Source organism: Lissotriton vulgaris, chromosome 8 (assembly GCF_964263255.1).
Source record: "Lissotriton vulgaris chromosome 8, aLisVul1.2, whole genome shotgun sequence".
Taxonomy (NCBI): Eukaryota; Metazoa; Chordata; class Amphibia; order Caudata; family Salamandridae; genus Lissotriton; species Lissotriton vulgaris.
The window spans coordinates 1,530,653,197-1,530,668,196 of record NC_141696.1 but is presented as its reverse complement, the minus strand read 5'-3'; the positions used below and the strand labels follow the sequence as shown (position 1 = coordinate 1,530,668,196).

Below are 15,000 nucleotides of genomic sequence, written 5' to 3'. Positions count from 1 at the left end.
AGTACTTTTTTCTATATCAACATTTTTATCAACTGATCTACAAAATGATCAATTCAACATAGACTTTGCTTTCTGTCCTCCTTTTAAACTTTCTTCCACCTATCTTGCCTTCAGGTTTGACAATGAATGTTTCCCATTTCGTCCTTTTTTGTAAAGTAAACTCTTGTCTGCATCACATTCCACTTCCCCTTGAACACAGATGTCAGTAGTCAGATGACATTGCTTACCTACTCATGCCAAATATATCTAGGTAATATAGTGCTAGTCCATTCAGAGTTAAAAAAACAACTACCTAACCTGGATCCCAAAAATGCTATTTACCCATTGCACCAGTTAACTGGGGAATTATACAGGACTCCTTAAAACATATCTCTACCATATGAGGGTAAAAATCCAGGTCCTGCATCTATTTTGTTAAATCGTTTAAATTAAAGTATGAAGACCCCAGCTATAAGCAGGCCGAAATAGCTCAGTTGGGAGAGCGTTAGACTGAAGATCTAAAGGTCCCTGGTTCAATCCCGGGTTTCGGCACAGTTGAGAGGTTCCTTGCTTCTAACAAAATAGGTCTTGGAATCAGCTGTAGTACTTTTTCTCTATTCATCAAATTTTTTCCAACTGATCTACAACACAATCAATTTAACATAGACTTTGCTTTATGTCCTCCTTCTAAACTTGCTTCCACCTCTCTTACCTTCAGGTTTGACGATGAATATTTCCCATTTCATGCTTTTTTGTAAAGTAAACTCTTGTCTGCATTACCTTCCACCTCCCCTTGAATACAGATGTCAGTAGTCAGATGACATTGCTTACCTACTCATGCCAAATATATCTGGGTAATATAGTGCTAGTCCATTCAGAGTTAAAAAAACAACTACCTAACCTGGATCCCAAAACTGCTATTTGCCCATTGCACCAGTTAATTGCGGAATGATACAGGACTCCTTAAAACATATCTCTACCATATGAGGTTAAAAATCCAGGTCCTGCATCTATTTTGTTAAATGGTTTAAATTAAAGTATGAAGACCACAGCTATAAGCAGGCCGCAATAGCTCAGTTGGGAGAGCGTTAGACTGAAGATCTAAAGGTCCCTGGTTCAATCCTGGGTTTCGGCACAGTTCAGAGGTTCCTTGCTTCTAACAAAATAGGTCTTGGAATCAGCTGTAGTACTTTTTTCTCTATCCACATTTTTATCAACTAATCTACAAAATGATCAATTCATTATAGACTTTGCTTTCTGTCCTCCTTTTAAACTTTCTTCCACCTATCTTGCCTTCAGGTTTGACAATGAATGTTTCCCATTTCGTCCTTTTTTGTAAAGTAAACTCTTGTCTGCATCACATTCCACTTCCCCTTGAACACAGATGTCAGTAGTCAGATGACATTGCTTACCTACTCATGCCAAATATATCTAGGTAATATAGTGCTAGTCCATTTCGAGTTAAAAAAACAACTACCTAACCTGGATCCCAAAAATGCTATTTACCCATTGCACCAGTTAACTGGGGAATGATACAGGACTCCTTAAAACATATCTCTACCATATGAGGTTAAAAATCCAGGTCCTGCATCTATTTTGTTAAATGGTTTAAATTAAAGTATGAAGACCACAGCTATAAGCAGGCTGAAATAGCTCAGTTGGGAGAGCGTTAGACTGAAAATCTAAAGGGCCCTGATTCAATCCCGGGTTTCGGCACAGTTGAGAGGTTCCTTGCTTCTAACAAAATAGGTCTTGGAATCAGCTGTAGTACTTTTTCTCTATTCATCAAATTTTTTCCAACTGATCTACAACACAATCAATTTAACATAGACTTTGCTTTATGTACTCCTTCTAAACTTGCTTCCACCTCTCTTACCTTCAGGTTTGACAATGAATATTTCCCATTTCATGCTTTTTTGTAAAGTAAACTCTTGTCTGCATTACCTTCCACTTCCCCTTGAACACAGATGTCAGTAGTCAGATGACATTGCTTACCTACTCATGCCAAATATATTTGGGTAATATAGTGCTAGTCCATTCAGATTTAAAAAAACAACTACCTAACCTGGATCCCAAAAATGCTATTTACCCATTGCACCAGTTAATTGCGGAATGATACAGGACTCCTTAAAACATATCTCACCATATGAGGTTAAAAATCCAGGTCCTGCATCTATTTTGTTAAATGGTTTAAATTAAAGTATGAAGACCACAGCTATAAGCAGGCCAAAATAGCTAAGCTGGGAGAGCGTTAGACTGAAGATCTAAAGGTCCCTGGTTCAATCCCGGGTTTCGGCACAGTTGAGAGGTTCCTTGCTTCTAACAAAATAGGTCTTGCAATCAGCTGTAGTACTCTTTTCTCTATCAACATTTGTATCAACTGATCTACAAAATGATCAATTCAACATAGACTTTGCTTTCTGTCCTCCTTTTAAACTTTCTTCCACCTATCTTGCCTTCAGGTTTGACTATGAATGCTTTCCATTTTGTCCTTTTTTGTAAAGTAAACTCTTGTCTGCATCACATTCCACTTCCCCTTGAACACAGATGTCAGTAGTCAGATGACATTGCTTACCTACTCATGCCAAATATATCTGGGTAATATAGTGCTAGTCCATTCAGAGTTAAAAAAACAACTACCTAACCCGGATCCCAAAAATGCTATTTACCCATTGCACCAGTTAACTGGGGAATGATACAGGACTCCTTAAAACATATCTCTACCATATGAGGTTAAAAATCCAGGTCCTGCATCTATTTTGTTAAATGGTTCAAATTAAAGTATGAAGACCCCAGCTATCAGAAGGCCGAAATAGCTCAGTTGGCCGAGCGTTAGACTGAAGATCTAAAGGTCCCTGGTTCAATCCCGGGTTTCGGCACAGTTGAGAGGTTCCTTGCTTCTAACAAAATAGGTCTTGGGATCAGCTGTAGTTCTTTTTCTCTATTCATCAAATTTTTTCCAACTGATCTACAACACAATCAATTTAACATAGACTTTGCTTTATGTCCTCCTTCTAAACTTGCTTCCACCTCTCTTACCTTCAGGTTTGACAATGAATATTTCCCATTTCATGCTTTTTTGTAAAGTAAACTCTTGTCTGCATTACCTTCCACTTCCCCTTGAACACAGATGTCAGTAGTCAGATGACATTGCTTACCTACTCATGCCAAATATATCTGGGTAATATAGTGCTAGTCCATTCAGAGTTAAAAAAACACCTACCTAACCTGGATCCAAAAAATGCTATTTACCCATTGCACCAGTTAATTGCGGAATGATACAGGTCTCCTTAAAACATATCTCTACCATATGAGGTTAAAAATCCAGGTCCTGCATCTATTTTGTTAAATGGTTTAAATTAAAGTATGAAGACCACAGCTATAAGCAGGCCGAAATAGCTCAGTTGGGACAGCGTTAGACTGCAGATCTAACGGTCCCTGGTTCAATCCCGGGTTTCGGCACAGTTGAGAGGTTCCTTGCTTCTAACAAAATAGGTCTTAGAATCAGCTGTAGTACTTTTTCTCTATTCATCACATTTTTTCCAACTGATCTACAACACAATCAATTTAACATAGACTTTGCTTTATGACCTCCTTCTAAACTTGCTTCCACCTCTCTTACCTTCAGGTTTGACAATGAATATTTCCCATTTCATGCTTTTTTGTAAAGTAAACTCTTGTCTGCATTACCTTCCACCTCCCCTTGAATACAGATGTCAGTAGTCAGATGACATTGCTTACCTACTCATGCCAAATATATCTGGATCCCAAAAATGCTATTTACCCATTGCACCAGTTAATTGCGGAATGATATAGGACTCCTTAAAACATATCTCACCATATGAGGTTAAAAATCCAGGTCCTGCATCTATTTTGTTAAATGGTTTAAATTAAAGTATGAAGACCACAGCTATCAGAAGGCTGAAATAGCTCAGTTGGGAGAGCGTTAGACTGAAGATCTAAAGGTCCCTGGTTCAATACCGGGTTTCGGCACAGTTGAGAGGTTCCTTGCTTCTAACAAAATAGGTCTTGGAATCAGCTGTAGTACTTTTTTCTCTATCAACATTTTTATCAACTGATCTACAAAATGATCAATTCAACATAGACTTTGCTTTCTGTCCTCCTTTTAAACTTTCTTCCACCTATCTTGCCTTCAGGTTTGACTATGAATGTTTTCCATTTCGTCCTTTATTGTAAAGTAAACTCTTGTCTGCATCACATTCCACTTCCCCTTGAACACAGATGTCAGTAGTCAGATGACATTGCTTACCTACTCATGCCAAATATATCTGGGTAATATAGTGCTAGTCCATTCAGAGTTAAAAAAACAACTACCTAACCTGGATCCCAAAAATGCTATTTACCCATTGCACCAGTTAACTGGGGAATGATACAGGACTCCTTAAAACATAACCTACCATATGAGGTTAAAAATCCAGGTCCTGCATCTATTTTGTTAAATGGTTTAAATTAAAGTATGAAGACCACAGCTCTAAGCAGGCCGAAATAGCTCAGTTGGGCGAGCGTTAGACTGAAGATCTAAAGGTCCCTGGTTCAATCACGGGTTTCGGCACAGTTGAGAGGTTCCTTGCTTCTAACAAAATAGGTCTTGGGATCAGCTGTAGTTCTTTTTCTCTATTCATTAAATTTTTTCCAACTGATCTACAACACAATCATTTTAACATAGACTTTGCTTTATGTCCTCCTTCTAAACTTGCTTCCACCTCTCTTACCTTCAGGTTTGACAATGAATATTTCCCATTTCATGCTTTTTTGTAAAGTAAACTCTTGTCTGCATTACCTTCCACTTCCCCTTGAACACAGATGTCAGTAGTCAGATGACATTGCTTACCTACTCATGCCAAATATATCTGGGTAATATAGTGCTAGTCCATTCAGAGTTAAAAAAACAACTACCTAACCTGGATCCAAAAAATGCTATTTACCCATTGCACCAGTTAATTGCGGAATGATACAGGACTCCTTAAAACATATCTCTACCATGTGAGGTTAAAAATCCAGGTCCTGCATCTATTTTGTTAAATGGTTTAAATTAAAGTATGAAGACCTCAGCTATAAGCAGGCCGAAATAGCTCAGTTGGGAGAGCGTTAGACTGAAGATCTGAAGGTCCCTGGTTCAATCCCGGGTTTCGGCACAGTTGAGAGGTTCCTTGCTTCTAACAAAATAGGTCTTGGAATCAGCTGTAGTACTTTTTCTCTATTCATCAAATTTTTTCCAACTGATCTACAACACAATCAATTTAACATAGACTTTGCTTTATGTCCTCCTTCTAAACTTGCTTCCACCTCTCTTACCTTCAGGTTTGACAATGAATATTTCCCATTTCATGCTTTTTTGTAAAGTAAACTCTTGTCTGCATTACCTTCCACTTCCCCTTGAACACAGATGTCAGTAGTCAGATGTCATTGCTTACCTACTCATGCCAAATATATCTGGGTAATATAGTGCTAGTCCATTCAGAGTTAAAAAAACAACTACCTAACCTGGATCCCAAAAATGCTATTTGCCCATTGCACCAGTTAATTGCGGAATGATACATGACTCCTTAAAACATATCTCTACCATATGAGGTTAAAAATCCAGGTCCTGCATCTATTTTGTTAAATGGTTTAAATTAAAGTATGAAGACTACAGCTAGCAGGAGGCAGAAATAGCTCAGTTGGGAGAGCGTTAGACTGAAGATCTAAAGGTCCCTGGTTTAATCCCGGGTTTCGGCACTGTTGAGAGGTTCCTTGCTTCTCACAAAATAAGTCTTGGAATCAGCTGTAGTACTTTTTTCTCTATCAACATTTTTATCAACTGATCCACAAAATGACCAATTCAACATAGACTTTGCTTTCTGTCCTCCTTTTAAACTTTCTTCCACCTATCTTTCCTTCAGGTTTGACTATGAATGTTTCCCATTTCGTCCTTTTTTGTAAAGTAAACTCTTGTCTGCATCACATTCCACTTCCCCTTGAACACAGATGTCAGTAGTCAGATGACATTGCTTACCTACTCATGCCAAATATAACTGGGTAATATAATGCTAGTCCATTCAGAGTTAAAAAAACAACTACCTAACCTGGATCCCAAAAATGCTATTTACCCATTGCACCAGTTAACTGGGGAATGATACAGGACTCCTTAAAACATATCTCTACCATGTGAGGTTAAAAATCCAGGTCCTGCATCTATTTTGTTAAATGGTTTAAATTAAAGTATGAAGACCACAGCTATAAGCAGGCTGAAATAGCTCAGTTGGGCGAGCGTTAGACTGAAGATCTAAAGGTCCCTGGTTCAATCACGGGTTTCGGCACAGTTGAGAGGTTCCTTGCTTCTAACAAAATAGGTCTTGGAATCAGCTGTAGTACTTTTTCTCTATTCATCAAATTTTTTCCAACTGATCTACAACACAATCAATTTAACATAGACTTTGCTTTATGTCCTCCTTCTAAACTTGCTTCCACCTCTCTTACCTTCAGGTTTGACTATGAATATTTCCCATTTCCGGCTTTTTTGTAAAGTAAACTCTTGTCTGCATTACCTTCCACCTCCCCTTGAATACAGATGTCAGTAGTCAGATGACATTGCTTACCTACTCATGCCAAATATATCTGGGTTAATATAGTGCTAGTCCATTCAGAGTTAAAAAAACAACTACCTAACCTGGATCCCAAAACTGCTATTTGCCCATTGCACCAGTTAATTGCGGAATGATACAGGACTCCTTAAAACATATCTCTACCATATGAGGTTAAAAATCCAGGTCCTGCATCTATTTTGTTAAATGGTTTAAATTAAAGTATGAAGACCACAGCTATAAGCAGGCCGCAATAGCTCAGTTGGGAGAGCGTTAGACTGAAGATCTAAAGGTCCCTGGTTCAATCCCGGGTTTCTGCACAGTTGAGAGGTTCCTTGCTTCTAACAAAATAGGTCTTGGAATCAGCTGTAGTACTTTTTTCTCTATCAACATTTTTATCAACTGATCTACAAAATGATCAATTCAACATAGACTTTGCTTTCTGTCCTCCTTTTAAACTTTCTTCCACCTATCTTGCCTTCAGGTTTGACAATTAATGTTTCCCATTTCGTCCTTTTTTGTAAAGTAAATTCTTGTCTGCATCACATTCCACTTCCCCTTGAACACAGATGTCAGTAGTCAGATGACCTTGCTTACCTACTCATGCCAAATATATCTAGGTAATATAGTGCTAGTCCATTCAGAGTTATAAAAACAACTACCTAACCTGGATCCCAAAAATGCTATTTACCCATTGCACCAGTTAACTGGGGAATGATACAGGACTCCTTAAAACATATCTCTACCATATGAGGTTAAAAATCCAGGTCCTGCATCTAGGATGCCTTCTGATCTTGCTTCTCCTTTTATCCGTCTTCAGGGCGGGCGTAAACCCGCCCCTGCCTGCCCCAAGGGCGTGGCCAGCCGCGTCAGTGTCTAGGCCAACCCACTCTAGGGCGGGAACAGGCGCGCCCCGGCTACGCCGCTTCGGGCATACCAGCCGAGACTCGCCTCCCGCCCAAGATGGCTTCCCGGGGGGATCGTGGTACTCCGCCATACGTTCGGGGGGACCGAGTGGTCGCCCCTTTCCAAAAAACAACTACCTAACCTGGATCCCAAAACTGCTATTTGCCCATTGCACCAGTTAATTGCGGAATGATACAGGACTCCTTAAAACATATTTCTACCATATGAGGTTAAAAATCCAGGTCCTGCATCTATTTTGTTAAATGGTTTAAATTAAAGTATGAAGACCACAGCTATAAGCAGGCCGCAATAGCTCAGTTGGGAGAGCGTTAGACTGAAGATCTAAAGGTCCCAGGTTCAATCCCGGGTTTCTGCACAGTTGAGAGGTTCCTTGCTTCTAACAAAATAGGTCTTGGAATAAGCTGTAGTACTTTTTTCTCTATCAACATTTTTATCAACTGATCTACAAAATGATCAATTCAACATAGACTTTGCTTTCTGTCCTCTTTTTAAACTTTCTTCCACCTATCTTGCCTTCAGGTTTGACAATGAATGTTTCCCATTTCGTCCTTTTTTGTAAAGTAAACTCTTGTCTGCATCACATTCCACTTCCCCTTGAACACAGATGTCAGTAGTCAGATGACATTGCTTACCTACTCATGCCAAATATATCTAGGTAATATAGTGCTAGTCCATTCAGAGTTAAAAAACAACTACCTAACCTGGATCCCAAAAATGCTATTTACCCATTGCACCAGTTAATTGCGGAATGATACAGGACTCCTTAAAACATATCTCACCATATGAGGTTAAAAATCCAGGTCCTGCATCTATTTTGTTAAATGGTTTAAATTAAAGTATGAAGACCGCAGCTATAAGCAGGCCGAAATAGCTAAGTTGGGAGAGCGTTAGACTGAAGATCTAAAGGTCCCTGGTTCAATCCCGGGTTTCGGCACAGTTGAGAGGTTCCTTGCTTCTAACAAAATAGGTCTTGGAATCAGCTGTAGTACTTTTTTCTCTATCAACATTTTTATCAACTGATCTACAAAATGATCAATTCAACATAGACTTTGCTTTCTGTCCTCCTTTTAAACTTTCTTCCACCTATCTTGCCTTCAGGTTTGACTATGAATGTTTTCCATTTCGTCCTTTTTTGTAAAGTAAACTCTTGTCTGCATCACATTCCACTTCCCCTTGAACACAGATGTCAGTAGTCAGATGACATTGCTTACCTACTCATGCCAAATATATCTGGGTAATATAGTGCTAGTCCATTCAGAGTTAAAAAAACAACTACCTAACCTGGATCCCAAAAATGCTATTTACCCATTGCACCAGTTAACTGGGGAATGATACAGGACTCCTTAAAACATATCTCTACCATATGAGGTTAAAAATCCAGGTCCTGCATCTATTTTGTTAAATGGTTCAAATTAAAGTATGAAGACCCCAGCTATCAGAAGGCCGAAATAGCTAAGTTGGGAGAGCGTTAGACTGAAGATCTAAAGGTCCCTGGTTCAATCCAGGGTTTCGGCACAGTTGAGAGGTTCCTTGCTTCTAACAAAATAGGTCTTGGAATCAGCTGTAGTACTTTTTCTCTATTCATCAAATTTTTTCCAACTGATCTACAACACAATCAATTTAACATAGACTTTGCTTTATGTCCTCCTTCTAAACTTGCTTCCACCTCTCTTACCTTCAGGTTTGACAATGAATATTTCCCATTTCATGCTTTTTTGTAAAGTAAACTCTTGTCTGCATTACCTTCCACCTCCCCTTGAATACAGATGTCAGTAGTCAGATGACATTGCTTACCTACTCATGCCAAATATATCTGGGTAATATAGTGCTAGTCCATTCAGAGTTAAAAAAACAACTACCTAACCTGGATCCCAAAACTGCTATTTGCCCATTGCACCAGTTAATTGCAGAATGATACAGGACTCCTTAAAACATATCTCTACCACATGAGGTTAAAAATCCAGGTCCTGCATCTATTTTTTTAAATAGTTTAAATTAAAGTATGAAGACCACAGCTATAAGCAGGCCGCAATAGCTCAGTTGGGAGAGCGTTAGACTGAAGATCTAAAGGTCCCTGGTTCCATCCTGGGTTTCGGCACAGTTGAGAGGTTCCTTGCTTCTAACAAAATAGGTCTTGATATCAGCTGTAGTACTTTTTTCTCTATCAACATTTTTATCAACTGATCTACAAAATGATCAATTCAACATAGACTTTGCTTTCTGTCCTCCTTTTAAACTTTCTTCCACCTATCTTGCCTTCAGGTTTGACAATGAATGTTTCCCATTTCGTCCTTTTTTGTAAAGTAAACTCTTGTCTGCATCACATTCCACTTCCCCTTGAACACAGATGTCAGTAGTCAGATGACATTGCTTACCTACTCATGCCAAATATATCTAGGTAATATAGTGCTAGTCCATTCAGAGTTAAAAAAACAACTACCTAACCTGGATCCCAAAAATGCTATTTACCCATTGCACCAGTTAACTGGGGAATGATACAGGACTCCTTAAAACATATCTCTACCATATGAGGTTAAAAATCCAGGTCCTGCATCTATTTTGTTAAATGGTTTAAATTAAAGTATGAAGACCCCAGCTATAAGCAGGCCGAAATAGCTCAGTTGGGAGAGCGTTAGACTGAAGATCTAAAGGTCCCTGGTTCAATCCCGGGTTTCGGCACAGTTGAGAGGTTCCTTGCTTCTAACAAAAAAGGTCTTGGAATCAGCTGTAGTACTTTTTCTCTATTCATCAAATTGTTTCCAACTGATCTACAACACAATCAATTTAACATAGACTTTGCTTTATGTCCTCCTTCTAAACTTGCTTCCACCTATCTTGCCTTCAGGTTTGACAATGAATGTTTCCCATTTCGTCCTTTTTTGTAAAGTAAACTCTTGTCTGCATCACATTCCACTTCCTCTTGAACACAGATGTCAGTAGTCAGATGACATTGCTTACCTACTCATGCCAAATATATCTAGGTAATATAGTGCTAGTCCATTCAGAGTTAAAAAAAACAACTACCTAACCTGGATCCCAAAAATGCTATTTACCCATTGCACCAGTTAACTGGGGAATGATACAGGACTCCTTAAAACATATCTCTACCATATGAGGTTAAAAATCCAGGTCCTGCATCTATTTTGTTAAATGGTTCAAATTAAAGTATGAAGACCACAGCTATGAGAAGGCCGAAATAGCTCAGTTTGGAGAGCGTTAGACTGAAGATCTAAAGGTCCCTGGTTCAATCCCGGGTTTCGGCACAGTTGAGAGGTTCCTTGCTTCTAACAAAATAGGTCTTGGAATCAGCTGTAGTATGTTTTCTCTATTCATCAAATTTTTTCCAACTGATCTACAAAATGATCAATTCAACATAGACTTTGCTTTCTGTCCTCCTTTTAAATTTTCTTCCACCTATCTTGCCTTCAGGTTTGACTATGAATGTTTTCCATTTCGTCCTTTTTTGTAAAGTAAACTCTTGTCTGCATCACATTCCACTTCCCCTTGAACACAGATGTCAGTAGTCAGATGACATTGCTTACCTACTCATGCCAAATATATCTGGGTAATATAGTGCTAGTCCATTCAGAGTTAAAAAAACAACTACCTAACCTGGATCCCAAAAATGCTATTTACCCATTGCACCAGTTAACTGGGGAATGATACAGGACTCCTTAAAACATATATCTACCATATGAGGTTAAAAATCCAGGTCCTGCATCTATTTTGTTAAATGGTTCAAATTAAAGTATGAAGACCCCAGCTATCCGAAGGCCGAAATAGCTCAGTTGGGAGAGCGTTAGACTGAAGATCTAAAGGTCCTTGGTTCAATCCCGGGTTTCGGCACAGTTGAGAGGTTCCTTGCTTCTAACAAAATAGGTCTTGGAATCAGCTGTAGTACTTTTTCTCTATTCATCAAATTTTTTCCAACTGATCTACAACACGATCAATTTAACATAGACTTTGCTTTATGTACTCCTTCTAAACTTGCTTCCACCTCTCTTACCTTCAGGTTTGACAATGAATATTTCCCATTTTATGCTTTTTTGTAAAGTAAACTCTTGTCTGCATTACCTTCCACTTCCCCTTGAACACAGATGTCAGTAGTCAGATGACATTGCTTACCTACTCATGCCAAATATATCTGGGTAATATAGTGCTAGCCCATTCAGAGTTAAAAAAACAACTACCTAACCTGGATCCAAAAAATGCTATTTACCCATTGTACCAGTTAATTGCGGAATGATACAGGACTCCTGAAAACATATCTCTACCATATGAGGTTAAAAATCCAGGTCCTGCATCTATTTTGTTAAATGGTTTAAATTAAAGTATGAAGACCACAGCTATAAGCAGGCCGAAATAGCTCAGTTGGGAGAGCGTTAGACTGAAGATCTAAAGGTCCCTGGTTCAATCCCGGGTTTCGGCACAGTTCAGAGGTTCCTTGCTTCTAACAAAATAGGTCTTGGAATCAGCTGTAGTACTTTTTCTCTATTCATCAAATTTTTTCCAACTGATCTACAACACAATCAATTTAACATAGACTTTGCTTTATGTCCTCCTTCTAAACTTGCTTCCACCTCTCTTACCTTCAGGTTTGACAATGAATATTTCCCATTTTATGCTTTTTTGTAAAGTAAACTCTTGTCTGCATTACCTTCCACCTCCCCTTGAATACAGATGTCAGTAGTCAGATGACATTGCTTACCTACTCATGCCAAATATATCTGGGTAATATAGTGCTAGTCCATTCAGAGTTAAAAAAACAACTACCTAACCTGGATCCCAAAACTGCTATTTGCCCATTGCACCAGTTAATTGCAGAATGATACAGGACTCCTTAAAACATATCTCTACCATATGAGGTTAAAAATCCAGGTCCTGCATCTATTTTGTTAAATAGTTTAAATTAAAGTATGAAGAGCACAGCTATAAGCAGGCCGCAATAGCTCAGTTGGGAGAGCGTTAGACTGAAGATCTAAAGGTCCCTGGTTCCATCCCGGGTTTCGGCACAGTTGAGAGGTTCCTTGCTTCTAACAAAATAGGTCTTGGAATCAGCTGTAGTACTTTTTTCTCTATCAACATTTTTATCAACTGATCTACAAAATGATCAATTCAACATAGACTTTGCTTTCTGTCCTCCTTTTAAACTTTCTACCACCTATCTTGCCTTCAGGTTTGACAATGAATGTTTCCATTTCGTCCTTTTTTGTAAAGTAAACTCTTGTCTGCATCACATTCCACTTCCCCTTGAACACAGATGTCAGTAGTCAGATGACATTGCTTACCTACTCATGCCAAATATATCTGGGTAATATAGTGCTAGTCCATTCAGAGTTAAAAAAACAACTACCTAACCTGGATCCCAAAAATGCTATTTACCCATTGCACCAGTTAACTGGGGAATGATACAGGACTCCTTAAAACATATCTCTACCATATGAGGTTAAAAATCCAGGTCCTGCATCTATTTTGTTAAATGGTTTAAATTAAAGTATGAAGACCCCAGCTATAAGCAGGCCGAAATAGCTCAGTTGGGAGAGCGTTAGACTGAAAATCTAAAGGTCCCTGGTTCAATCCCGGGTTTCGGCACAGTTGAGAGGTTCCTTGCTTCTAGCAAAATAGGTCTTGGAATCAGCTGTAGTACTTTTTCTCTATTCATCAAATTTTTTCCAACTGATCTACAACACAATCAATTTAACATAGACTTTGCTTTATGTCCTCCTTCTAAACTTGCTTCCACCTCTCTTACCTTCAGGTTTGACAATGAATATTTCCCATTTCATGCTTTTTTTTAAAGTAAACTCTTGTCTGCATTACCTTCCACCTCCCCTTGAATACAGATGTCAGTAGTCAGATGACATTGCTTACCTACTCATGCCAAATATATCTGGGTATTATAGTGCTAGTCCATTCAGAGTTAAAAAAACAACTACCTAACCTGGATCCCAAAACTGCTATTTGCCCATTGCACCAGTTAATTGCGGAATGATACAGGACTCCTTAAAACATATCTCTACCATATGAGGTTAAAAATCCAGGTCCTGCATCTATTTTGTTAAATGGTTTAAATTAAAGTATGAAGACCACAGCTATAAGCAGGCCGCAATAGCTCAGTTGGGAGAGCATTAGACTGAAGATCTAAAGGTCCCTGGTTCAATCCCGGGTTTCGGCACAGTTGAGAGGTTCCTTGCTTCTAACAAAATAGGTCTTGGGATCAGCTGTAGTTCTTTTTCTCTATTCATCAAATTTTTTCCAACTGATCTACAACACAATCAATTTAACATAGACTTTGCTTTATGTCCTCCTTCTAAACTTGCTTCCACCTCTCTTACCTTCAGGTTTGACAATGAATATTTCCCATTTCATGCTTTTTTGTAAAGTAAACTCTTGTCTGCATTACCTTCCACTTCCCCTTGAACACAGATGTCAGTAGTCAGATGACATTGCTTACCTACTCATGCCAAATATATCTGGGTAATATAGTGCTAGTCCATTCAGAGTTAAAAAAACAACTACCTAACCTGGATCCAAAAAATGCTATTTACCCATTGCACCAGTTAATTGCGGAATGATACAGGTCTCCTTAAAACATATCTCTACCATATGAGGTTAAAAATCCAGGTCCTGCATCTATTTTGTTAAATGGTTTAAATTAAAGTATGAAGACCACAGCTATAAGCAGGCCGAAATAGCTCAGTTGGGACAGCGTTAGACTGCAGATCTAACGGTCCCTGGTTCAATCCCGGGTTTCGGCACAGTTGAGCGGTTCCTTGCTTCTAACAAAATAGGTCTTAGAATCAGCTGTAGTACTTTTTCTCTATTCATCACATTTTTTCCAACTGATCTACAACACAATCAATTTAACATAGACTTTGCTTTATGACCTCCTTCTAAACTTGCTTCCACCTCTCTTACCTTCAGGTTTGACAATGAATATTTCCCATTTCATGCTTTTTTGTAAAGTAAACTCTTGTCTGCATTACCTTCCACCTCCCCTTGAATACAGATGTCAGTAGTCAGATGACATTGCTTACCTACTCATGCCAAATATATCTGGATCCCAAAAATGCTATTTACCCATTGCACCAGTTAATTGCGGAATGATATAGGACTCCTTAAAACATATCTCACCATATGAGGTTAAAAATCCAGGTCCTGCATCTATTTTGTTAAATGGTTTAAATTAAAGTATGAAGACCACAGCTATCAGAAGGCTGAAATAGCTCAGTTGGGAGAGCGTTAGACTGAAGATCTAAAGGTCCCTGGTTCAATACCGGGTTTCGGCACAGTTGAGAGGTTCCTTGCTTCTAACAAAATAGGTCTTGGAATCAGCTGTAGTACTTTTTTCTCTATCAACATTTTTATCAACTGATCTACAAAATGATCAATTCAACATAGACTTTGCTTTCTGTCCTCCTTTTAAACTTTCTTCCACCTATCTTGCCTTCAGGTTTGACTATGAATGTTTTCCATTTCGTCCTTTATTGTAAAGTAAACTCTTGTCTGC

The 15,000-nt window shown here is 38.7% G+C and overlaps 6 non-coding genes across 6 annotated transcripts; all 6 read left to right on the top strand.

The window, feature by feature from the left end:
* Positions 1–458: 458 nt before the first annotated feature.
* TRNAF-GAA (transfer RNA phenylalanine (anticodon GAA)) lies at positions 459–531 on the top strand. Its single transcript has one exon. It is a non-coding gene; the product is annotated as a tRNA-Phe (tRNA).
* A 2,837-nt stretch (positions 532–3,368) lies between these two features.
* Positions 3,369–3,441, top strand: TRNAC-GCA (transfer RNA cysteine (anticodon GCA)). The gene has a single exon. It is a non-coding gene; the product is annotated as a tRNA-Cys (tRNA).
* A 6,655-nt stretch (positions 3,442–10,096) lies between these two features.
* On the top strand, positions 10,097–10,169 carry TRNAF-GAA (transfer RNA phenylalanine (anticodon GAA)). The gene has a single exon. It is a non-coding gene; the product is annotated as a tRNA-Phe (tRNA).
* A 1,677-nt stretch (positions 10,170–11,846) lies between these two features.
* On the top strand, positions 11,847–11,919 carry TRNAF-GAA (transfer RNA phenylalanine (anticodon GAA)). The gene has a single exon. It is a non-coding gene; the product is annotated as a tRNA-Phe (tRNA).
* A 1,090-nt stretch (positions 11,920–13,009) lies between these two features.
* On the top strand, positions 13,010–13,082 carry TRNAF-GAA (transfer RNA phenylalanine (anticodon GAA)). Its single transcript has one exon. It is a non-coding gene; the product is annotated as a tRNA-Phe (tRNA).
* A 1,093-nt stretch (positions 13,083–14,175) lies between these two features.
* Positions 14,176–14,248, top strand: TRNAC-GCA (transfer RNA cysteine (anticodon GCA)). Its single transcript has one exon. It is a non-coding gene; the product is annotated as a tRNA-Cys (tRNA).
* Positions 14,249–15,000: the final 752 nt, after the last annotated feature.